The sequence below is a fragment of the Pseudophryne corroboree genome, chromosome 4, assembly GCF_028390025.1.
Source record: "Pseudophryne corroboree isolate aPseCor3 chromosome 4, aPseCor3.hap2, whole genome shotgun sequence".
NCBI lineage: Eukaryota > Metazoa > Chordata > Amphibia > Anura > Myobatrachidae > Pseudophryne > Pseudophryne corroboree.
The window spans coordinates 26,505,806-26,529,687 of NC_086447.1; the positions used below are offsets into that span (position 1 = coordinate 26,505,806).

General features: G+C 32.0%; 32 non-coding genes across 32 annotated transcripts; all 32 read right to left on the reverse strand.

Annotated features, from left to right (window-relative positions):
- Positions 1-137: 137 nt before the first annotated feature.
- Positions 138-210, reverse strand: TRNAV-CAC (transfer RNA valine (anticodon CAC)). Its single transcript has one exon. It is a non-coding gene; the product is annotated as a tRNA-Val (tRNA).
- An 868-nt stretch (positions 211-1,078) lies between these two features.
- TRNAV-AAC (transfer RNA valine (anticodon AAC)) lies at positions 1,079-1,151 on the reverse strand. The gene has a single exon. It is a non-coding gene; the product is annotated as a tRNA-Val (tRNA).
- A 647-nt stretch (positions 1,152-1,798) lies between these two features.
- TRNAV-AAC (transfer RNA valine (anticodon AAC)) lies at positions 1,799-1,871 on the reverse strand. The gene has a single exon. It is a non-coding gene; the product is annotated as a tRNA-Val (tRNA).
- Positions 1,872-2,301: 430 nt separating this feature from the next.
- TRNAV-CAC (transfer RNA valine (anticodon CAC)) lies at positions 2,302-2,374 on the reverse strand. Its single transcript has one exon. It is a non-coding gene; the product is annotated as a tRNA-Val (tRNA).
- Positions 2,375-3,242: 868 nt separating this feature from the next.
- On the reverse strand, positions 3,243-3,315 carry TRNAV-AAC (transfer RNA valine (anticodon AAC)). Its single transcript has one exon. It is a non-coding gene; the product is annotated as a tRNA-Val (tRNA).
- Positions 3,316-3,746: 431 nt separating this feature from the next.
- TRNAV-CAC (transfer RNA valine (anticodon CAC)) lies at positions 3,747-3,819 on the reverse strand. Its single transcript has one exon. It is a non-coding gene; the product is annotated as a tRNA-Val (tRNA).
- An 868-nt stretch (positions 3,820-4,687) lies between these two features.
- TRNAV-AAC (transfer RNA valine (anticodon AAC)) lies at positions 4,688-4,760 on the reverse strand. The gene has a single exon. It is a non-coding gene; the product is annotated as a tRNA-Val (tRNA).
- Positions 4,761-5,190: 430 nt separating this feature from the next.
- Positions 5,191-5,263, reverse strand: TRNAV-CAC (transfer RNA valine (anticodon CAC)). Its single transcript has one exon. It is a non-coding gene; the product is annotated as a tRNA-Val (tRNA).
- An 868-nt stretch (positions 5,264-6,131) lies between these two features.
- TRNAV-AAC (transfer RNA valine (anticodon AAC)) lies at positions 6,132-6,204 on the reverse strand. Its single transcript has one exon. It is a non-coding gene; the product is annotated as a tRNA-Val (tRNA).
- A 649-nt stretch (positions 6,205-6,853) lies between these two features.
- TRNAV-AAC (transfer RNA valine (anticodon AAC)) lies at positions 6,854-6,926 on the reverse strand. The gene has a single exon. It is a non-coding gene; the product is annotated as a tRNA-Val (tRNA).
- A 430-nt stretch (positions 6,927-7,356) lies between these two features.
- Positions 7,357-7,429, reverse strand: TRNAV-CAC (transfer RNA valine (anticodon CAC)). The gene has a single exon. It is a non-coding gene; the product is annotated as a tRNA-Val (tRNA).
- An 868-nt stretch (positions 7,430-8,297) lies between these two features.
- TRNAV-AAC (transfer RNA valine (anticodon AAC)) lies at positions 8,298-8,370 on the reverse strand. Its single transcript has one exon. It is a non-coding gene; the product is annotated as a tRNA-Val (tRNA).
- Positions 8,371-9,018: 648 nt separating this feature from the next.
- Positions 9,019-9,091, reverse strand: TRNAV-AAC (transfer RNA valine (anticodon AAC)). Its single transcript has one exon. It is a non-coding gene; the product is annotated as a tRNA-Val (tRNA).
- Positions 9,092-9,520: 429 nt separating this feature from the next.
- TRNAV-CAC (transfer RNA valine (anticodon CAC)) lies at positions 9,521-9,593 on the reverse strand. Its single transcript has one exon. It is a non-coding gene; the product is annotated as a tRNA-Val (tRNA).
- An 867-nt stretch (positions 9,594-10,460) lies between these two features.
- TRNAV-AAC (transfer RNA valine (anticodon AAC)) lies at positions 10,461-10,533 on the reverse strand. The gene has a single exon. It is a non-coding gene; the product is annotated as a tRNA-Val (tRNA).
- A 427-nt stretch (positions 10,534-10,960) lies between these two features.
- On the reverse strand, positions 10,961-11,033 carry TRNAV-CAC (transfer RNA valine (anticodon CAC)). The gene has a single exon. It is a non-coding gene; the product is annotated as a tRNA-Val (tRNA).
- An 868-nt stretch (positions 11,034-11,901) lies between these two features.
- On the reverse strand, positions 11,902-11,974 carry TRNAV-AAC (transfer RNA valine (anticodon AAC)). The gene has a single exon. It is a non-coding gene; the product is annotated as a tRNA-Val (tRNA).
- Positions 11,975-12,686: 712 nt separating this feature from the next.
- Positions 12,687-12,759, reverse strand: TRNAV-AAC (transfer RNA valine (anticodon AAC)). The gene has a single exon. It is a non-coding gene; the product is annotated as a tRNA-Val (tRNA).
- A 430-nt stretch (positions 12,760-13,189) lies between these two features.
- Positions 13,190-13,262, reverse strand: TRNAV-CAC (transfer RNA valine (anticodon CAC)). The gene has a single exon. It is a non-coding gene; the product is annotated as a tRNA-Val (tRNA).
- Positions 13,263-14,130: 868 nt separating this feature from the next.
- TRNAV-AAC (transfer RNA valine (anticodon AAC)) lies at positions 14,131-14,203 on the reverse strand. The gene has a single exon. It is a non-coding gene; the product is annotated as a tRNA-Val (tRNA).
- A 469-nt stretch (positions 14,204-14,672) lies between these two features.
- TRNAV-AAC (transfer RNA valine (anticodon AAC)) lies at positions 14,673-14,745 on the reverse strand. Its single transcript has one exon. It is a non-coding gene; the product is annotated as a tRNA-Val (tRNA).
- A 649-nt stretch (positions 14,746-15,394) lies between these two features.
- TRNAV-AAC (transfer RNA valine (anticodon AAC)) lies at positions 15,395-15,467 on the reverse strand. Its single transcript has one exon. It is a non-coding gene; the product is annotated as a tRNA-Val (tRNA).
- A 646-nt stretch (positions 15,468-16,113) lies between these two features.
- TRNAV-AAC (transfer RNA valine (anticodon AAC)) lies at positions 16,114-16,186 on the reverse strand. Its single transcript has one exon. It is a non-coding gene; the product is annotated as a tRNA-Val (tRNA).
- A 429-nt stretch (positions 16,187-16,615) lies between these two features.
- TRNAV-CAC (transfer RNA valine (anticodon CAC)) lies at positions 16,616-16,688 on the reverse strand. The gene has a single exon. It is a non-coding gene; the product is annotated as a tRNA-Val (tRNA).
- Positions 16,689-17,339: 651 nt separating this feature from the next.
- On the reverse strand, positions 17,340-17,412 carry TRNAV-CAC (transfer RNA valine (anticodon CAC)). The gene has a single exon. It is a non-coding gene; the product is annotated as a tRNA-Val (tRNA).
- Positions 17,413-18,281: 869 nt separating this feature from the next.
- Positions 18,282-18,354, reverse strand: TRNAV-AAC (transfer RNA valine (anticodon AAC)). The gene has a single exon. It is a non-coding gene; the product is annotated as a tRNA-Val (tRNA).
- A 648-nt stretch (positions 18,355-19,002) lies between these two features.
- Positions 19,003-19,075, reverse strand: TRNAV-AAC (transfer RNA valine (anticodon AAC)). Its single transcript has one exon. It is a non-coding gene; the product is annotated as a tRNA-Val (tRNA).
- A 432-nt stretch (positions 19,076-19,507) lies between these two features.
- On the reverse strand, positions 19,508-19,580 carry TRNAV-CAC (transfer RNA valine (anticodon CAC)). Its single transcript has one exon. It is a non-coding gene; the product is annotated as a tRNA-Val (tRNA).
- An 869-nt stretch (positions 19,581-20,449) lies between these two features.
- On the reverse strand, positions 20,450-20,522 carry TRNAV-AAC (transfer RNA valine (anticodon AAC)). The gene has a single exon. It is a non-coding gene; the product is annotated as a tRNA-Val (tRNA).
- A 431-nt stretch (positions 20,523-20,953) lies between these two features.
- Positions 20,954-21,026, reverse strand: TRNAV-CAC (transfer RNA valine (anticodon CAC)). The gene has a single exon. It is a non-coding gene; the product is annotated as a tRNA-Val (tRNA).
- An 868-nt stretch (positions 21,027-21,894) lies between these two features.
- Positions 21,895-21,967, reverse strand: TRNAV-AAC (transfer RNA valine (anticodon AAC)). Its single transcript has one exon. It is a non-coding gene; the product is annotated as a tRNA-Val (tRNA).
- Positions 21,968-23,117: 1,150 nt separating this feature from the next.
- TRNAV-CAC (transfer RNA valine (anticodon CAC)) lies at positions 23,118-23,190 on the reverse strand. The gene has a single exon. It is a non-coding gene; the product is annotated as a tRNA-Val (tRNA).
- Between the last annotated feature and the right edge of the window lie 692 nt (positions 23,191-23,882).

The following is a 23,882-nucleotide window of genomic DNA, read 5'->3' on the forward strand; positions in this document are numbered from 1 at the left end:
AATATGCATGGTAGAAGGGAAATTGACTTTTGATATTCTGCAATATGATTTTTGCTTGCTTTTTCATTGAGCAATGCAACAGTAGATAGTTATCAAAATATAAATTATTGAATTCAAAGTGTTTAGGTAACAAAATATGTTTCTGCCCAGTTTCGAACTGGGGACCTTTCGCGTGTGAGGCGAACGTGATAACCACTACACTACAGAAACTACAATGAAACAGCATCTCCCGCCATCCAATAAAAAATGATCTTTGACATACATTATGACATTCTGAAATAAACTTTTTATATGATTGCATTTTTATTTGGCATTTCAACCAAAAATCCCTTGTTTTAAAATTCTAAAGATAACAGCATATTTCTGCCCAGTTTCGAACTGGGGACCTTTTGTGTTTTAGGCGAATGTGATAACCACTACAATACAGAAACTGACTTTTGAAGATCTCATCACTATGGAGTCGGGAAGTACCATTGGCAAACCGTTTTCTTAGAATTTTTTTTTCTAAACTTATTTTTCTATTTTCTAATAATTTCTATGCTATTTTTTCCACTTTGCATCTCAAAAGGACACATTCACTTATTAATAGTTCTGATCATTGTATTTAATAAAAAAATCTATTTTTAATGTATTTCTGACCAATTTTGAAGGGGAACCTTATGCATATTGGCTAAATGTGAATAATACTACACTACAGGTACTTCATGAATGCAACACCATCCAATATGCATGGTAGAAGGGAAATTGACTTTTGATATTCTGCAATATGATTTTTTGCTTGCTTTTTCATTGAGCAATGCAACAGTAGATAGTTATCAAAATATAAATTATTGAATTCAAAGTGTTTAGGTAACAAAATATGTTTCTGCCAATTTCGAACTGGGGACCTTTCACGTGTGAGGTAAACATGAAATCACTACACTACAGATACTACATGAAAAATTTGAGACCATCATCCAATAAAAAATGATCTTTGATATTCAGTATGGCATGCTAAAATAAACTTTTTATCTGATTGTATTTTTATTGAGCATTTTACCCAAAAATTCATTGTTTTAAAATTCTAAAGCTAAAAGATTGTTTCTGCCCAGTTTCGAACTGGGGACCTTTCGCGTGTTATGCGAACGTGATAACCACTACACTACAGAAACTGACACTTGTGGATTCCATCACTATCTAGTCTGGAAGTACAAATGACACATGCTTTTCTTAGAAATATGATTTTTTCTAAACTTTTTTTCCTATTTTCTAATAATTTTGACGCTATTTTTCCACTTTGCATTTCAAGAGGACACATTCACTTATTATCAATTCTGATCATTGTATTTACTAAAAAATTTTTTTTAATGTATTTCTGACCAATTTTGAAGGGGGACCTTATGCATATTGGATAAATGTGAATAACTCTACACTACAGGTACTTCATGAATGCAACACCATCCAATATGCATGGTAGAATTGAAACTGACTTTTGATATTCTGAAATATGATTTTTTGCTTGCTTTTTCATTGAGCAATGCAACAGTAGATAGTTATCAAAATATAAATTATTGAATTCAAAGTGTTTAGGTAACAAAATATGTTTCTGCCAATTTCGAACTGGGGACCTTTCACGTGTGAGGCAAACATGAAATCACTACACTACAGATACTACATGAAAAATTTGAGACCATCATCCAATAAAAAATGATCTTTGACATTCAGTATGGCATGCTAAAATAAACTTTTTATCTGATTGTATTTTTATTGAGCATTTTACCCAAAAATTAATTGTTTTAAAATTCTAAAGCTAAAAGATTGTTTCTGCCCAGTTTCGAACTGGGGATCTTTCACGTGTTAGGCGAACGTGATAACCACTACACTACAGAAACTGACTCACGTGGTCCCATCACTATCTAGTCTGGAAGTTCAAATGACACATGCTTTTCTTAGAAATATAATTTTTTCTAAACTTTTTTTCCTATTTTCTAATAATTTTGACGCTATTTTTCCACTTTGCATTTCAAGAGGACACATTCACTTATTATCAATTCTGATCATTGTATTTACTAAAAAAAATATTTTTTGAATGTATTTCTGACCAATTTTGAAGGGGGACCTTATGCATATTGGGTAAATGTGAATAACTCTACACTACAGGTACTTCATGAATGCAACACCATCCAATATGCATGGTAGAAGGGAAATTGACTTTTGATATTCTGCAATATTATTTTTGCTTGCTTTTTCATTGAGCAATGCAACAGTAGATAGTTATCAAAATATAAATTATTGAATTCAAAGTGTTTAGGTAACAAAATATGTTTCTGCCCAGTTTCGAACTGGGGACCTTTCGCGTGTGAGGCGAACGTGATAACCACTACACTACAGAAACTACAATGAAACAGCATCTCCCGCCATCCAATAAAAAATTATCTTTGACATACATTATGACATTCTGAAATAAACTTTTTATATGATTGCATTTTTATTTGGCATTTCAACCAAAAATCCCTTGTTTTAAAATTCTAAAGATAGCAGCATATTTCTGCCTAGTTTCGAACTGGGGACCTTTTGTGTTTTAGGCGAATGTGATAACCACTACAATACAGAAACTGACTTTTGAAGATCTCATCACTGTGGAGTCGGGAAGTACCATTGGCAAACCGTTTTCTTAGAATTTTTTTTTCTAAACTTATTTTTCTATTTTCTAATAATTTCTATGCTATTTTTTCTACTTTGCATTTCAAGAGGACACATTCACTTATTAATAGTTCTGATCATTGTATTTAATAAAAAAATCTATTTTTAATGTATTTCTGACCAATTTTGAAGGGGAACCTTATGCATATTGGCTAAATGTGAATAATACTACACTACAGGTACTTCATGAATGCAACACCATCCAATATGCATGGTAGAAGGGAAATTGACTTTTGATATTCTGCAATATGATTTTTTGCTTGCTTTTTCATTGAGCAATGCAACAGTATATAGTTATCAAAATATAAATTATTGAATTCAAAGTGTTTAGGTAACAAAATATGTTTCTGCCAATTTCGAACTGGGGACCTTTCACGCGTGAGGCAAACATGAAATCACTACACTACAGATACTACATGAAAAATTTGCGACCATCATCCAGTAAAAAATGATCTTTGACATTCAGTATGGCATGCTAAAATAAACTTTTTATCTGATTGTATTTTTATTGAGCATTTTACCCAAAAATTAATTGTTTTAAAATTCTACAGCTAAAAGATTGTTTCTGCCCAGTTTCGAACTGGGGACCTTTCGCGTGTTAGGCGAACGTGATAACCACTACACTACAGAAACTGACTCTCGTGAATTTTATCACTATCTAGTCTGGATGTACACATGACACATGCTTTTCTTAGAAATATAATTTTTTCTAAACTTTTTTTCCTATTTTCTAATAATTTTGACGCTATTTTTCCACTTTGCATTTCAAGAGGACACATTCACTTATTATCAATTCTGATCATTGTATTTAATAAAAAAATATTTTTTTTTATGTATTTCTGACCAATTTTGAAGGGGGACCTTATGCATATTGGGTAAATGTGAATAACTCTACACTACAGGTACTTCATGAATGCAACACCATCCAATATGCATGGTAGAAGGGAAATTGACTTTTGATATTCTGCAATATGATTTTTGCTTGCTTTTTCATTGAGCAATGCAACAGTAGATAGTTATCAAAATATAAATTATTGAATTCAAAGTGTTTAGGTAACAAAATATGTTTCTGCCCAGTTTCGAACTGGGGACCTCTCGCGTGTGAGGCGAACGTGATAACCACTACACTACAGAAACTACAATGAAACAGCATCTCCCGCCATCCAATAAAAAATGATCTTTGACATACATTATGGCATTCTGAAATAAACTTTTTATATGATTGCATTTTTATTTGGCATTTCAACCAAAAATCCCTTGTTTTAAAATTCTAAAGATAACAGCATATTTCTGCCCAGTTTCGAACTGGGGACCTTTTGTGTTTTAGGCGAATGTGATAACCACTACAATACAGAAACTGACTTTTGAAGATCTCATCACTATGGAGTCGGGAAGTACCATTGGCAAACCGTTTTCTTAGAATTTTTTTTTCTAAACTTATTTTTCTATTTTCTAATAATTTCTATGCTATTTTTTCCGCTTTGCATCTCAAGAAGACACATTCACTTATTAATAGTTCTGATCATTGTATTTAATAAAAAAATCTATTTTTAATGTATTTCTGACCAATTTTGAAGGGGAACCTTATGCATATTGGCTAAATGTGAATAATACTACACTACAGGTACTTCATGAATGCAACACCATCCAATATGCATGGTAGAAGGGAAATTGACTTTTGATATTCTGCAATATGATTTTTTGCTTGCTTTTTCATTGAGCAATGCAACAGTATATAGTTATCAAAATATAAATTATTGAATTCAAAGTGTTTAGGTAACAAAATATGTTTCTGCCAATTTCGAACTGGGGACCTTTCACGTGTGAGGCAAACATGAAATCACTACACTACAGATACTACATGAAAAATTTGCGACCATCATCCAATAAAAAATTATCTTTGACATTCAGTATGGCATGCTAAAATAAACTTTTTATCTGATTGTATTTTTATTGAGCATTTTACCCAAAAATTCATTGTTTTAAAATTCTAAAGCTAAAAGATTGTTTCTGCCCAGTTTCGAACTGGGGACCTTTCGCGGGTTAGGTGAACGTGATAACCACTTCACTACAGAAACTGACTCTTGTGCATCCCATCACTATCTAGTCTGGAAGTACAAATGACACATGCTTTTCTTAGAAATATAATTTTTTCTAAACTTTTTTTCCTATTTTCTAATAATTTTGACGCTATTTTTCCACTTTGCATTTCAAGAGGACACATTCACTTATTATCAATTCTGATCATTGTATTTACTAAAAAAATATTTTTTGAATGTATTTCTGACCAATTTTGAAGGGGAACCTTATGCATATTGGCTAAATGTGAATAATACTACACTACAGGTACTTCATGAATGCAACACCATCCAATGTGCATGGTAGAAGGGAAATTGACTTTTGATATTCTGCAATATGATTTTTGCTTGCTTTTTCATTGAGCAATGCAACAGTAGATAGTTATCAAAATATAAATTATTGAATTCAAAGTGTTTAGGTAACAAAATATGTTTCTGCCCAGTTTCGAACTGGGGACCTTTCGCGTGTGAGGCGAACGTGATAACCACTACACTACAGAAACTACAATAAAACAGCATCTCCCGCCATCCAATAAAAAATGATCTTTGACATACATTATGGCATTCTGAAATAAACTTTTTATATGATTGCATTTTTATTTGGCATTTCAACCAAAAATCCCTTGATTTAAAATTCTAAAGATAACAGCATATTTCTGCCCAGTTTCGAACTGGGGACCTTTTGTGTTTTAGGCGAATGTGATAACCACTACAATACAGAAACTGACTTTTGAAGATCTCATCACTATGGAGTCGGGAAGTACCATTGGCAAACCGTTTTCTTAGAATTTTTTTTTCTAAACTTATTTTTCTATTTTCTAATAATTTCTATGCTATTTTTTCCACTTTGCATTTCAAGAGGACACATTCACTTATTAATAGTTCTGATCATTGTATTTAATAAAAAAATCTATTTTTAATGTATTTCTGACCAATTTTGAAGGGGAACCTTATGCATATTGGCTAAATGTGAATAATACTACACTACAGGTACTTCATGAATGCAACACCATCCAATATGCATGGTAGAAGGGAAATTGACTTTTGATATTCTGCAATATGATTTTTTGCTTGCTTTTTCATTGAGCAATGCAACAGTATATAGTTATCAAAATATAAATTATTGAATTCAAAGTGTTTAGGTAACAAAATATGTTTCTGCCAATTTCGAACTGGGGAACTTTCACGCGTGAGGCAAACATGAAATCACTACACTACAGATACTACATGAAAAATTTGCGACCATCATCCAATAAAAAATGATCTTTGACATTCAGTATGGCATGCTAAAATAAACTTTTTATCTGATTGTATTTTTATTGAGCATTTTACCCAAAAATTCATTGTTTTAAAATTCTAAAGCTAAAAGACTGTTTCTGCCCAGTTTCGAACTGGGGACCTTTCGCGTGTTAGGCGAACGTGATAACCACTACACTACAGAAACTGACTCTCGTGAATCCCATCACTATCTAGTCTGGAAGTACAAATGACACATGCTTTTCTTAGAAATATAATTTTTTCTAAACTTTTTTTCCTATTTTCTAATAATTTTGATGCTATTTTTCCACTTTGCATTTCAAGAGGACACATTCACTTATTATCAATTCTGATCATTGTATTTACTAAAAAAAAAAATTTTTAATGTATTTCTGACCAATTTTGAAGGGGGACCTTATGCATATTGGATAAATGTGAATAACTCTACACTACAGGTACTTCATGAATGCAACACCATCCAATATGCATGGTAGAATTGAAATTGACTTTTGATATTCTGCAATATGATTTTTTGCTTGCTTTTTCATTGAGCAATGCAACAGTAGATAGTTATCAAAATATAAATTATTGAATTCAAAGTGTTTAGGTAACAAAATATGTTTCTGCCAATTTCGAACTGGGGACCTTTCACGTGTGAGGCAAACATGAAATCACTACACTACAGATACTACATGAAAAATTTGAGACCATCATCCAATAAAAAATGATCTTTGACATTCAGTATGGCATGCTAAAATAAACTTTTTATCTGATTGTATTTTTATTGAGCATTTTACCCAAAAATTAATTGTTTTAAAATTCTAAAGCTAAAAGATTGTTTCTGCCCAGTTTCGAACTGGGGATCTTTCACGTGTTAGGCGAACGTGATAACCACTACACTACAGAAACTGACTCGCGTGGTCCCATCACTATCTAGTCTGGAAGTACAAATGACACATGCTTTTCTTAGAAATATAATTTTTTTCTAAACTTTTTTTCCTATTTTCTAATAATTTTGACGCTATTTTTCCACTTTGCATTTCAAGAGGACACATTCACTTATTATCAATTCTGATCATTGTATTTAATAAAAAAATATTTTTTGAATGTATTTCTGACCAATTTTGAAGGGGGACCTTATGCATATTGGGTAAATGTGAATAACTCTACACTACAGGTACTTCATGAATGCAACACCATCCAATATGCATGGTAGAAGGGAAATTGACTTTTGATATTCTGCAATATGATTTTTGCTTGCTTTTTCATTGAGCAATGCAACAGTAGATAGTTATCAAAATATAAATTATTGAATTCAAAGTGTTTAGGTAACAAAATATGTTTCTGCCCAGTTTCGAACTGGGGACCTTTCGCGTGTGAGGCGAACGTGATAACCACTACACTACAGAAACTACAATAAAACAGCATCTCCCGCCATCCAATAAAAAATGATCTTTGACATACATTATGGCATTCTGAAATAAACTTTTTATATGATTGCATTTTTATTTGGCATTTCAACCGAAAATCCCTTGATTTAAAATTCTAAAGATAACAGCATATTTCTGCCTAGTTTCGAACTGGGGACCTTTTGTGTTTTAGGCGAATGTGATAACCACTACAATACAGAAACTGACTTTTGAAGATCTCATCACTATGGAGTCGGGAAGTACCATTGGCAAACCGTTTTCTTAGAATTTTTTTTTCTAAACTTATTTTTCTATTTTCTAATAATTTCTATGCTATTTTTTCCACTTTGCATTTCAAGAGGACACATTCACTTATTAATAGTTCTGATCATTGTATTTAATAAAAAAATCTATTTTTAATGTATTTCTGACCAATTTTGAAGGGGAACCTTATGCATATTGGCTAAATGTGAATAATACTACACTACAGATACTTCATGAATGCAACACCATCCAATATGCATGGTAGAAGGGAAATTGACTTTTGATATTCTGCAATATGATTTTTTGCTTGCTTTTTCATTGAGCAATGCAACAGTATATAGTTATCAAAATATAAATTATTGAATTCAAAGTGTTTAGGTAACAAAATATGTTTCTGCCAATTTCGAACTGGGGACCTTTCACGCGTGAGGCAAACATGAAATCACTACACTACAGATACTACATGAAAAATATGCGACCATCATCCAGTAAAAAATGATCTTTGACATTCAGTATGGCATGCTAAAATAAACTTTTTATCTGATTGTATTTTTATTGAGCATTTTACCCAAAAATTAATTGTTTTAAAATTCTACAGCTAAAAGATTGTTTCTGCCCAGTTTCGAACTGGGGACCTTTCGCGTGTTAGGCGAACGAGATAACCACTACACTACAGAAACTGACTCTCGTGATTTTCATCACTATCTAGTCTGGATGTACCCATGACACATGCTTTTCTTAGAAATATAATTTTTTCTAAACTTTTTTTCCTATTTTCTAATAATTTTGACGCTATTTTTCCACTTTGCATTTCAAGAGGACACATTCACTTATTATCAATTCTGATCATTGTATTTACTAAAAAAAATTTTTTTAATGTATTTCTGACCAATTTTGAAGGGGGACCTTATGCATATTGGATAAATGTGAATAACTCTACACTACAGGTACTTCATGAATGCAACACCATCCAATATGCATGGTAGAATTGAAACTGACTTTTGATATTCTGCAATATGATTTTTTGCTTGCTTTTTGATTGAGCAATGCAACAGTAGATAGTTATCAAAATATAAATTATTGAATTCAAAGTGTTTAGGTAACAAAATATGTTTCTGCCAATTTCGAACTGGGGACCTTTCACGTGTGAGGCAAACATGAAATCACTACACTACAGATACTACATGAAAAATTTGAGACCATCATCCAATAAAAAATGATCTTTGACATTCAGTATGGCATGCTAAAATAAACTTTTTATCTGATTGTATTTTTATTGAGCATTTTACCCAAAAATTAATTGTTTTAAAATTCTAAAGCTAAAAGATTGTTTCTGCCCAGTTTCGAACTGGGGATCTTTCACGTGTTAGGCGAACGTGATAACCACTACACTACAGAAACTGACTCGCGTGGTCCCATCACTATCTAGTCTGGAAGTACAAATGACACATGCTTTTCTTAGAAATATAATTTTTTCTAAACTTTTTTTCCTATTTTCTAATAATTTTGACGCTATTTTTCCACTTTGCATTTCAAGAGGACACATTCACTTATTATCAATTCTGATCATTGTATTTAATAAAAAAATATTTTTTGAATGTATTTCTGACCAATTTTGAAGGGGGACCTTATGCATATTGGGTAAATGTGAATAACTCTACACTACAGGTACTTCATGAATGCAACACCATCCAATATGCATGGTAGAAGGGAAATTGACTTTTGATATTCTGCAATATGATTTTTGCTTGCTTTTTCATTGAGCAATGCAACAGTAGATAGTTATCAAAATATAAATTATTGAATTCAAAGTGTTTAGGTAACAAAATATGTTTCTGCCCAGTTTCGAACTGGGGACCTTTCGCGTGTGAGGCGAACGTGATAACCACTACACTACAGAAACTACATGAAAACAGAATCTCCCGCCATCCAATAAAAAATGATCTTTGACATACATTATGGCATTCTGAAATAAACTTTTTATATGATTGCATTTTTATTTGGCATTTCAACCGAAAATCCCTTGATTTAAAATTCTAAAGATAACAGCATATTTCTGCCTAGTTTCGAACTGGGGACCTTTTGTGTTTTAGGCGAATGTGATAACCACTACAATACAGAAACTGACTTTTGAAGATCTCATCACTATGGAGTCGGGAAGTACCATTGGCAAACCGTTTTCTTAGAATTTTTTTTTCTAAACTTATTTTTCTATTTTCTAATAATTTCTGTGCTATTTTTCCACTTTGCATTTCAAGAGGACACATTCACTTATTAATAGTTCTGATCATTGTATTTAATAAAAAAATCTATTTTTAATGTATTTCTGACCAATTTTGAAGGGGAACCTTATGCATATTGGCTAAATGTGAATAATACTACACTACAGGTACTTCATGAATGCAACACCATCCAATATGCATGGTAGAAGGGAAATTGACTTTTGATATTCTGCAATATGATTTTTTGCTTGCTTTTTCATTGAGCAATGCAACAGTAGATAGTTATCAAAATATAAATTATTGAATTCAAAGTGTTTAGGTAACAAAATATGTTTCTGCCAATTTCGAACTGGGGACCTTTCACGTGTGAGGTAAACATGAAATCACTACACTACAGATACTACATGAAAAATTTGAGACCATCATCCAATAAAAAATGATCTTTGATATTCAGTATGGCATGCTAAAATAAACTTTTTATCTGATTGTATTTTTATTGAGCATTTTACCCAAAAATTCATTGTTTTAAAATTCTAAAGCTAAAAGATTGTTTCTGCCCAGTTTCGAACTGGGGACCTTTCGCGTGTTATGCGAACATGATAACCACTACACTACAGAAACTGACAATTGTGGATTTCATCACTATCTAGTCTGGAAGTACAAATGACACATGCTTTTCTTAGAAATATGATTTTTTCTAAACTTTTTTTCCTATTTTCTAATAATTTTGACGCTATTTTTCCACTTTGCATTTCAAGAGGACACATTCACTTATTATCAATTCTGATCATTGTATTTACTAAAAAATTTTTTTAATGTATTTCTGACCAATTTTGAAGGGGGACCTTATGCATATTGGGTAAATGTGAATAACTCTACACTACAGGTACTTCATGAATGCAACACCATCCAATATGCATGGTAGAAGGGAAATTGACTTTTGATATTCTGCAATATGATTTTTGCTTGCTTTTTCAATGAGCAATGCAACAGTAGATAGTTATCAAAATATAAATTATTGAATTCAAAGTGTTTAGGTAACAAAATATGTTTCTGCCCAGTTTCGAACTAGGGACCTTTCGCGTGTGAGGCAAACGTGATAACCACTACACTACAGAAACTACATGAAAACAGAATCTCCCGCCATCCAATAAAAAATGATCTTTGACATACATTATGGCATTCTGAAATAAACTTTTTATATGATTGCATTTTTATTTGGCATTTCAACCGAAAATCCCTTGATTTAAAATTCTAAAGATAACAGCATATTTCTGCCTAGTTTCGAACTGGGGACCTTTTGTGTTTTAGGCGAATGTGATAACCACTACAATACAGAAACTGACTTTTGAAGATCTCATCACTATGGAGTCGGGAAGTACCATTGGCAAACCGTTTTCTTAGAATTTTTTTTTCTAAACTTATTTTTCTATTTTCTAATAATTTCTATGCTATTTTTTCCACTTTGCATTTCAAGAGGACACATTCACTTATTAATAGTTCTGATCATTGTATTTAATAAAAAAATCTATTTTTAATGTATTTCTGACCAATTTTGAAGGGGAACCTTATGCATATTGGCTAAATGTGAATAATACTACACTACAGGTACTTCATGAATGCAACACCATCCAATATGCATGGTAGAAGGGAAATTGACTTTTGATATTCTGCAATATGATTTTTTGCTTGCTTTTTCATTGAGCAATGCAACAGTATATAGTTATCAAAATATAAATTATTGAATTCAAAGTGTTTAGGTAACAAAATATGTTTCTGCCAATTTCGAACTGGGGACCTTTCACGCGTGAGGCAAACATGAAATCACTACACTACAGATACTACATGAAAAATTTGCGACCATCATCCAGTAAAAAATGATCTTTGACATTCAGTATGGCATGCTAAAATAAACTTTTTATCTGATTGTATTTTTATTGAGCATTTTACCCAAAAATTAATTGTTTTAAAATTCTAAAGCTGAAAGATTGTTTCTGCCCAGTTTCGAACTGGGGATCTTTCACGTGTTAGGCGAACGTGATAACCACTACACTACAGAAACTGACTCGCGTGGTCCCATCACTATATAGTCTGGAAGTACAAATGACACATGCTTTTCTTAGAAATATAATTTTTTCTAAACTTTTTTTCCTATTTTCTAATAATTTTGACGCTATTTTTCCACTTTGCATTTCAAGAGGACACATTCACTTATTATCAATTCTGATCATTGTATTTAATAAAAAAATATTTTTTGAATGTATTCCTGACCAATTTTGAAGGGAGACCTTATGCATATTGGGTAAATGTGAATAACTCTACACTACAGGTACTTCATGAATGCAACACCATCCAATATGCATGGTAGAAGGGAAATTGACTTTTGATATTCTGCAATATGATTTTTGCTTGCTTTTTCATTGAGCAATGCAACAGTAGATAGTTATCAAAATATAAATTATTGAATTCAAAGTGTTTAGGTAACAAAATATGTTTTTGCCCAGTTTCGAACTGGGGACCTCTCGCGTGTGAGGCGAACGTGATAACCACTACAATTGTTTCTGCCAATTTCGAACTGGGGACCTTTCACGTGTGAGGTAAACATGAAATCACTACACTACAGATACTACATGAAAAATTTGAGACCATCATCCAATAAAAAATGATCTTTGATATTCAGTATGGCATGCTAAAATAAACTTTTTATCTGATTGTATTTTTATTGAGCATTTTACCCCAAAATTAATTGTTTTAAAATTCTAAAGCTGAAAGATTGTTTCTGCCCAGTTTCGAACTGGGGACCTTTCGCGTGTTATGCGAACGTGATAACCACTACACTACAGAAACTGACACTTGTGGATTCCATCACTATCTAGTCTGGAAGTACAAATGACACATGCTTTTCTTAGAAATATGATTTTTTCTAAACTTTTTTTCCTATTTTCTAATAATTTTGACGCTATTTTTCCACTTTGCATTTCAAGAGGACACATTCACTTATTATCAATTCTGATCATTGTATTTACTAAAAAAAAATTTTTTTAATGTATTTCTGACCAATTTTGAAGGGGGACCTTATGCATATTGGGTAAATGTGAATAACTCTACACTACAGGTACTTCATAAATGCAACACCATCCAATATGCATGGTAGAAGGGAAATTGACTTTTGATATTCTGCAATATGATTTTTGCTTGCTTTTTCATTGAGCAATGCAACAGTAGATAGTTATCAAAATATAAATTATTGAATTCAAAGTGTTTAGGTAACAAAATAAGTTTCTGCCCAGTTTCGAACTGGGGACCTTTCGCATGTGAGGCGAACGTGATAACCACTACACTACAGAAACTACACGAAAACAGAATCTCCCGCCATCCAATAAAAAATGATCTTTGACATACATTATGGCATTCTGAAATAAACTTTTTATATGATTGCCTTTTTATTTGGCATTTCAACCGAAAATCCCTTGATTTAAAATTCTAAAGATAACAGCATATTTCTGCCTAGTTTCGAACTGGGGACCTTTTGTGTTTTAGGCGAATGTGATAACCACTACAATACAGAAACTGACTTTTGAAGATCTCATCACTATGGAGTCGGGAAGTACCATTGGCAAACCGTTTTCTTAGAATTTTTTTTTCTAAACTTATTTTTCTATTTTCTAATAATTTCTATGCTATTTTTTCCACTTTGCATTTCAAGAGGACACATTCACTTATTAATAGTTCTGATCATTGTATTTAATAAAAAAATCTATTTTTAATGTATTTCTGACCAATTTTGAAGGGGAACCTTATGCATATTGGCTAAATGTGAATAATACTACACTACAGGTACTTCATGAATGCAACACCATCCAATATGCATGGTAGAAGGGAAATTGACTTTTGATATTCTGCAATATGATTTTTTGCTTGCTTTTTCATTGAGCAATGCAACAGTATATAGTTATCAAAATATAAATTATTGAATTCAAAGTGTTTAGGTAACAAAATATGTTTCTGCCAATTTCGAACTGGGGACCTTTCACGCGTGAGGCAAACATGAAATCACTACACTACAGATACTACATGAAAAATTTGCGACCATCATCCAGTAAAAAATGATCTTTGACATTCAGTATGGCATGCTAAAATAAACTTTTTATCTGATTGTATTTTTATTGAGCATTTTACCCAAAAATTAATTGTTTTAAAATTCTACAGCTAAAAGATCGTTTCTGCCCAGTTTCGAACTGGGGACCTTTCGCGTGTTAGGCGAACGTGATAACCACTACACTACAGAAACTGACTCTCGTGAATTTCATCACTATCTAGTCTGGATGTACACATGACACATGCTTTTCTTAGAAATATAATTTTTTCTAAACTTTTTTTCCTATTTTCTAATAATTTTGACGCTATTTTTCCACTTTGCATTTCAAGAGGACACATTCACTTATTATCAATTCTGATCATTGTATTTACTAAAAAAAATTTTTTTAATGTATTTCTGACCAATTTTGAAGGGGGACCTTATGCATATTGGATAACAAAATATGTTTCTGCCAATTTCGAACTGGGGACCTTTCACGTGTGAGGCAAACATGAAATCACTACACTACAGATACTACATGAAAAATTTGAGACCATCATCCAATAAAAAATGATCTTTGACATTCAGTATGGCATGCTAAAATAAACTTTTTATCTGATTGTATTTTTATTGAGCATTTTACCCAAAAATTAATTGTTTTAAAATTCTAAAGCTAAAAGATTGTTTCTGCCCAGTTTCGAACTGGGGATCTTTCACGTGTTAGGCGAACGTGATAACCACTACACTACAGAAATTGACTCTTGTAGATCCCATCACTATCTAGTCTGGAAGTACAAATGACACATGCTTTTCTTAGAAATATAATTTTTTCTAAACTTTTTTTCCTATTTTCTAATAATTTTGACGCTATTTTTCCACTTTGCATTTCAAGAGGACACATTCACTTATTATCAATTCTGATCATTGTATTTAATAAAAAAATATTTTTTGAATGTATTTCTGACCAATTTTGAATGGGGACCTTATGCATATTGGGTAAATGTGAATAACTCTACACTACAGGTACTTCATGAATGCAACACCATCCAATATGCATGGTAGAAGGGAAATTGACTTTTGATATTCTGCAATATGATTTTTTGCTTGCTTTTTCATTGAGCAATGCAACAGTATATAGTTATCAAAATATAAATTATTGAATTCAAAGTGTTTAGGTAACAAAATATGTTTCTGCCAATTTCGAACTGTCGACCTTTCACGTGTGAGGCAAACATGAAATCACTACACTACAGATACTACATGAAAAATTTGCGACCATCATCCAATAAAAAATGATCTTTGACATTCAGTATGGCATGCTAAAATAAACTTTTTATCTGATTGTATTTTTATTGAGCATTTTACCCAAAAATTCATTGTTTTAAAATTCTAAAGCTAAAAGATTGTTTCTGCCCAGTTTCGAACTGGGGACCTTTCGCGTGTTAGGCGAACGTGATAACCACTACACTACAGAAACTGACTCTCGTGGATCCCATCACTATCTAGTCTGGAAGTACAAATGACACATGCTTTTCTTAGAAATATAATTTTTTCTAAACTTTTTTCCTATTTTCTAATAATTTTGACGCTATTTTTCCACTTTGCATTTCAAGAGGACACATTCACTTATTATCAATTCTGATCATTGTATTTACTAAAAAATTTTTTTTTATGTATTTCTGACCAATTTTGAAGGGGGACCTTATGCATATTGGGTAAATGTGAATAACTCTACACTACAGGTACTTCATGAATGCAACACCATCCAATATGCATGGTAGAAGGGAAATTGACTTTTGATATTCTGCAATATGATTTTTTGCTTGCTTTTTCATTGAGCAATGCAACAGTATATAGTTATCAAAATATAAATTATTGAATTCAAAGTGTTTAGGTAACAAAATATGTTTCTGCCAATTTCGAACTGGGGACCTTTCACGTGTGAGGCAAACATGAAATCACTACACTACAGATACTACATGAAAAATTTGAGACCATCATCCAATAAAAAATGATCTTTGACATTCAGTATGGCATGCTAAAATAAACTTTTTATCTGATTGTATTTTTATTGAGCATTTTACCCAAAAATTCATTGTTTTAAAATTCTAAAGCTGAAAGATTGTTTCTGCCCAGTTTCGAACTGGGGATCTTTCACGTGTTAGGCGAACGTGATAACCACTACACTACAGAAACTGACTCGCGTGGTCCCATCACTATATAGTCTGGAAGTACAAATGACACATGCTTTTCTTAGAAATATAATTTTTTCTAAACTTTTTTTCCTATTTTCTAATAATTTTGACGCTATTTTTCCACTTTGCATTTCAAGAGGACACATTCACTTATTATCAATTCTGATCATTGTATTTAATAAAAAAATATTTTTTGAATGTATTTCTGACCAATTTTGAAGGGAGACCTTATGCATATTGGGTAAATGTGAATAACTCTACACTACAGGTACTTCATGAATGCAACACCATCCAATATGCATGGTAGAAGGGAAATTGACTTTTGATATTCTGCAATATGATTTTTGCTTGCTTTTTCATTGAGCAATGCAACAGTAGATAGTTATCAAAATATAAATTATTGAATTCAAAGTGTTTAGGTAACAAAATATGTTTTTGCCCAGTTTCGAACTGGGGACCTTTCGCGTGTGAGGCAAACGTGATAACCACTACACTACAGAAACTACATGAAAACAGCATCTCCCGCCATCCAATAAAAAATGATCTTTGACATACATTATGGCATTCTGAAATAAACTTTTTATATGATTGCATTTTTATTTGGCATTTCAACCAAAAATCCCTTGTTTTAAAATTCTAAAGATAACAGCACATTTCTGCCCAGTTTCGAACTGGGGATCTTTTGTGTTTTAGGCGAATGTGATAACCACTACAATACAGAAACTGACTTTTGAAGATCTCATCACTATGGAGTCGGGAAGTACCATTGGCAAACCGTTTTCATAGAATTTTTTTTTCTAAACTTATTTTTCTATTTTCTAATAATTTCTATGCTATTTTGTCCACTTTGCATTTCAAGAGGACACATTCACTTATTAATAGTTCTGATCATTGTATTTAATAAAAAAAAATCTATTTTTAATATATTTCTGACCAATTTTGAAGGGGAACCTTATGCATATTGGCTAAATGTGAATAACTCTACACTACAGGTACTTCATGAATGCAACACCATCCAATATGCATGGTAGAAGGGAAATTGACTTTTGATATTCTGCAATATGATTTTTGCTTGCTTTTTCATTGAGCAATGCAACAGTAGATAGTTATCAAAATATAAATTATTGAATTCAAAGTGTTTAGGTATCAAAATATGTTTCTGCCCAGTTTTGAACTGAGGACCTTTTGCGTGTGAGGCGAAAGTGATAACCATTACACTACAGAAACTACATGGAAACAGCATCTCCCGCCATCCAATAAAAATTTAATCTTTGACAAACATTATGGCATTCTGAAATAAACTTTTTATATGATTGCATTTTTATTTGGCATTTCAACCAAAAATCCCTTGTTTTAAAATTCTAAAGATAACAGCACATTTCTGCCCAGTTTCGAACTGGGGACCTTTTGTGTTTTAGGCAAATGTGATAACCACTACAATACAGAAACTGACTTTTGAAGATCTCATCACTATGGAGTCGGGAAGTACCATTGGCAAACAGTTTTCTTAGAATTTTTTTTTCTAAACTTATTTTTCTATTTTCTAATAATTTCTATGCTATTTTTTCCACTTTGCATTTCAAGAGGACACATTCACTTATTAATAGTTCTGATCATTGTATTTAATAAAAAAAACTATTTTTAATGTATTTCTGACCAATTTTGAAGGGGAACCTTATGCATATTCGCTAAATGTGAATATTACTACACTACAGGTACTTCATGAATGCAACACCATCCAATATGCATGGTAGAAGGGAAATTGGCATTTGATATTCTGCAATATGATTTTTTGCTTGCTTTTTCATTGAGCAATGCAACAGTATATAGTTATCAAAATATAAATTATTGAATTCAAAGTGTTTAGGTAACAAAATATGTTTCTGCCAATTTCGAACTGGGGACCTTTCACGTGTGAGGCAAACATGAAATCACTACACTACAGATACTACATGAAAAATTTGCGACCATCATCCAATAAAAAATGATCTTTGACATTCAGTATGGCATGCTAAAATAAACTTTTTATCTGATTGTATTTTTATTGAGCATTTTACCCAAAAATTCATTGTTTTAAAATTCTAAAGCTAAAAGATTGTTTCTGCCCAGTTTTGAACTGGGGACCTTTCGCGTGTTAGGCGAACGTGATAACCACTACACTACAGAAACTGACTCTTGTGGGTCCCATCACTATCTAGTCTGGAAGTACAAATGACACATGCTTTTCTTAGAAATATAATTTTTTCTAAACTTTTTTTCCTATTTTCTAATAATTTTGATGCTATTTTTCCACTTTGCATTTCAAGAGGACACATTCACTTATTATCAATTCTGATCATTGTATTTACTAAATAAATCTTTTTTTAATGTATTTCTGACCAATTTTGAAGGGGGACCTTATGCATATTGGGTAAATGTGAATAACTCTACACTACAGGTACTTCATGAATGCAACACCATCCAATATGCATGGTAGAAGGGAAATTGACTTTTGATATTCTGCAATATGATTTTTGCTTGCTTTTTCATTAAGCAATGCAACAGTAGATAGTTATCAAAATATAAATTATTGAATTCAAAGTGTTTAGGTAACAAAATATGTTTCTGCCAATTTCGAACTGGGGACCTTTCACGTGTGAGGCAAACATGAAATCACCACACTACAGATACTACATGAAAAATTTGCGACCATCATCCAATAAAAAATGATCTTTGACATTCAGTATGGCATGCTAAAATAAACTTTTTATCTGATTGTATTTTTATTGAGCATTTTACCCAAAAATTCATTGTTTTAAAATTCTAAAGCTAAAAGATTGTTTCTGCCCAGTTTTGAACTGGGGACCTTTTGCGTGTTTGGCGAACGTGATAACCACTACACTACAGAAACTGACTCTTGTGGGGCCCATCACTATCTAGTCTGGAAGTACAAATGACACATGCTTTTCTTAGAAATATAATTTTTTCTAAACTTTTTTTCCTATTTTCTAATAATTTTGACGCTATTTTTCCACTTTGCATTTCAAGAGGACACATTCACTTATTATCAATTCTGATCATTGTATTTACTAAAAAAAAATCTTTTTTTAATGTATTTCTGACCAATTTTGAAGGGGGACCTTATGCATATTGGGTAAATGTGAATAACTCTACACTACAGGTACTTCATGAATGCAACACCATCCAATATGCATGGTAGAAGGGAAATTGACTTTTGATATTCTGCAATATGATTTTTGCTTGCTTTTTCATTAAGCAATGCAACAGTAGATAGTTATCAAAATATAAATTATTGAATTCAAAGTGTTTAGGTAACAAAATATGTTTCTGCCCAGTTTTGAACTGAGGACCTTTCGCGTGTGAGGCGAAAGTGATAACCACTACACTACAGAAACTACATGGAAACAGCATCTCCCGCCATCCAATAAAAAATTATCTTTGACATACATTATGGCATTCTGAAATAAACTTTTTATATGATTGCATTTTTATTTGGCATTTCAACCAAAAATCCCTTGTTTTAAAATTCTAAAGATAACAGCACATTTCTGCCCAGTTTCGAACTGGGGACCTTTTGTGTTTTAGGCGAATGTGATAACCACTACAATACAGAAACTGACTTTTGAAGATCTCATCACTATGGAGTCGGGAAGTACCATTGGCAAACCGTTTTCTTAGAATTTTTTTTTCTAAACTTATTTTTCTATTTTCTAATAATTTCTATGCTATTTTTTCCACTTTGCATTTCAAGAGGACACATTCACTTATTAATAGTTCTGATCATTGTATTTAATAAAAAAATCTATTTTTAATGTATTTCTGACCAATTTTGAAGGGGATCCTTATGCATATTCGCTAAATGTGAATAATACTACACTACAGGTACTTCATGAATGCAACACCATCCAATATGCATGGTAGAAGGGAAATTGACTTTTGATATTCTGCAATATGATTTTTTTGCTTGCTTTTTCATTGAGCAATGCAACAGTATATAGTTATCAAAATATAAATTATTGAATTCAAAGTGTTTAGGTAACAAAATATGTTTCTGCCAATTTCGAACTGGGGACCTTTCACGTGTGAGGCAAACATGAAATCACCACACTACAGATACTACATGAAAAATTTGCGACCATCATCCAATAAAAAATGATCTTTGACATTCAGTATGGCATGCTAAAATAAACTTTTTATCTGATTGTATTTTTATTGAGCATTTTACCCAAAAATTCATTGTTTTTAAATTCTAAAGCTAAAAGATTGTTTCTGCCCAGTTTTGAACTGGGGACCTTTCGCGTGTTAGGCGAACGTGATAACCACTACACTACAGAAACTGACTCTTGTGGGGCCCATCACTATCTAGTCTGGAAGTACAAATGACACATGCTTTTCTTAGAAATATAATTTTTTCTAAACTTTTTTTCCTATTTTCTAATAATTTTGATGCTATTTTTCCACTTTGCATTTCAAGAGGACACATTCACTTATTATCAATTCTGATCATTGTATTTACTAAAAAAAATCTTTTTTTAATGTATTTCTGACCAATTTTGAAGGGGGACCTTATGCATATTGGGTAAATGTGAATAACTCTACACTACAGGTACTTCATGAATGCAACACCATCCAATATGCATGGTAGAAGGGAAATTGACTTTTGATATTCTGCAATATGATTTTTGCTTGCTTTTTAATTGAGCAATGCAACAGTAGATAGTTATCAAAATATAAATTATTGAATTCAAAGTGTTTAGGTAACAAAATATGTTTTTGCCCAGTTTTGAACTGAGGACCTTTCGCGTGTGAGGCAAAAGTGATAACCACTACACTACAGAAACTACATGGAAACAGCGTCTCCCGCCATCCAATAAAAAATGATCTTTGACATACATTATGGCATTCTGAAATAAACTTTTTATATGATTGCATTTTTATTTGGCATTTCAACCAAAAATCCCTTGTTTTAAAATTCTAAAGATAACAGCACATTTCTGCCCAGTTTCGAACTGGGGACCTTTTGTGTTTTAGGCGAATGTGATAACCACTACAATACAGAAACTGACTTTTGAAGATCTCATCACTATGGAGTCGGGAAGTACCATTGGCAAACCGTTTTCATAGAATTTTTTTTTCTAAACTTATTATTCTATTTTCTAATAATTTCTATGCTATTTTTTCCACTTTGCATTTCAAGAGGACACATTCACTTACTAATAGTTCTGATCATTGTATTTAATAAAAAAATCTATTTTTAATGTATTTCTGACCAATTTTGAAGGGGAACCTTATGCATATTCGCTAAATGTGAATAATACTACACTACAGGTACTTCATGAATGCAACACCATCCAATATGCATGGTAGAAGGGAAATTGACTTTTGATATTCTGCAATATGATTTTTTGCTTGCTTTTTCATTGAGCAATGCAACAGTATATATTTGTCAAAATATAAATTATTGAATTCAAAGTGTTTAGGTAACAAAATATGTTTCTGCCAATTTTGAACTGGGGACCTTTCACGTGTGAGGCAAACATGAAATCACCACACTACAGATACTACATGAAAAATTTGCGACCATCATCCAATAAAAAATGATCTTTGACATTCAGTATGGCATGCTAAAATAAACTTTTTATCTGATTGTATTTTTATTGAGCATTTTACCCAAAAATTCATTGTTTTAAAATTCTAAAGCTAAAAGATTGTTTCTGCCCAGTTTCGAACTGGGGACCTTTCGCGTGTTAGGCGAACATGATAACCACTACACTACAGAAACTGACTCTCGTGGATCCCATCACTATCTAGTCTGGAAGTACAAATGACACATGCTTTTCTTAGAAATGTAATTTTTCTAAACTTTTTTCCTATTTTCTAATAATTTTGACGCTATTTTTCCACTTTGCATTTCAAGAGGACACATTCACTTATTATCAATTCTGATCATTGTATTTACTAAAAAATTTTTTTTAATGTATTTCTGACCAATTTTGAAGGGGGACCTTATGCATATTGGGTAAATGTGAATAACTCTACACTACAGGTACTTCATGAATGCAACACCATCCAATATGCATGGTAGAAGGGAAATTGACTTTTGATATTCTGCAATATGATTTTTTGCTTGCTTTTTCATTGAGCAATGCAACAGTATATAGTTATCAAAATATAAATTATTGAATTCAAAGTGTTTAGGTAACAAAATATGTTTCTGCCAATTTCGAACTGGGGACCTTTCACGTGTGAGGCAAACATGAAATCACCACACTACAGATACTACATGAAAAATTTGCGACCATCATCCAATAAAAAATGATCTTTGACATTCAGTATGGCATGCTAAAATAAACTTTTTATCTGATTGTATTTTTATTGAGCATTTTACCCAAAAATTCATTGTTTTAAAATTCTAAAGCTAAAAGATTGTTTTTGCCCAGTTTTGAACTGGGGACCTTTTGCGTGTTTGGCGAACGTGATAACCACTACACTACAGAAACTGACTCTTGTGGGTCCTATCACTATCTAGTCTGGAAGTACAAATGACACATGCTTTTCTTAGAAATATAATTTTTTCTAAACTTTTTTTCCTATTTTCTAATAATTTTGACGCTATTTTTCCACTTTGCATTTCAAGAGGACACATTCACTTATTATCAATTCTGATCATTGTATTTACTAAAAAAAATATTTTTTTAATGTATTTCTGACCAATTTTGAAGGGGGACCTTATGCATATTGGGTAAATGTGAATAACTCTACACTACAGGTACTTCATGAATGCAACACCATCCAATAATGCATGGTAGAAGGGAAATTGACTTTTGATATTCTGCAATATGATTTTTGCTTGCTTTTTCATTGAGCAATGCAACAGTAGATAGTTATCAAAATATAAATTATTGAATTCAAAGTGTTTAGGTAACAAAATATGTTTCTGCCCAGTTTTGAACTGAGGACCTTTCGCGCGTGAGGCGAAAGTGATAACCACTACACTACAGAAACTACATGGAAACAGCGTCTCCCGCCATCTAATAAAAAATGATCTTTGACATACATTATGGCATTCTGAAATAAACTTTTTATATGATTGCATTTTTATTTGGCATTTCAACCAAAAATCCCTTGTTTTAAAATTCTAAAGATAACAGCACATTTCTGCCCAGTTTCGAACTGGGGACCTTTTGTGTTTTAGGCGAATGTGATAACCACTACAATACAGAAACTGACTTTTGAAGATCTCATCACTATGGAGTCGGGAAGTACCATTGGCAAACCGTTTTCTTAGAATTTTTTTTTCTAAACTTATTTTTCTATTTTCTAATAATTTCTATGCTATTTTTTCCACTTTGCATTTCAAGAGGACACATTCACTTATTAATAGTTCTGATCATTGTATTTAATAAAAAAATCTATTTTTAATGTATTTCTGACCAATTTTGAAGGGGAACCTTATGCATATTCGCTAAATGTGAATAATACTACACTACAGGTACTTCATGAATGCAACACCATCCAATATGCATGGTAGAAGGGAAATTGACTTTTGATATTCTGCAATATGATTTTTTGCTTGCTTTTTCATCGAGCAATGCAACAGTATATAGTTATCAAAATATAAATTATTGAATTCAAAGTGTTTAGGTAACAAAATATGTTTCTGCCAATTTCGAACTGGGGACCTTTCACGTGTGAGG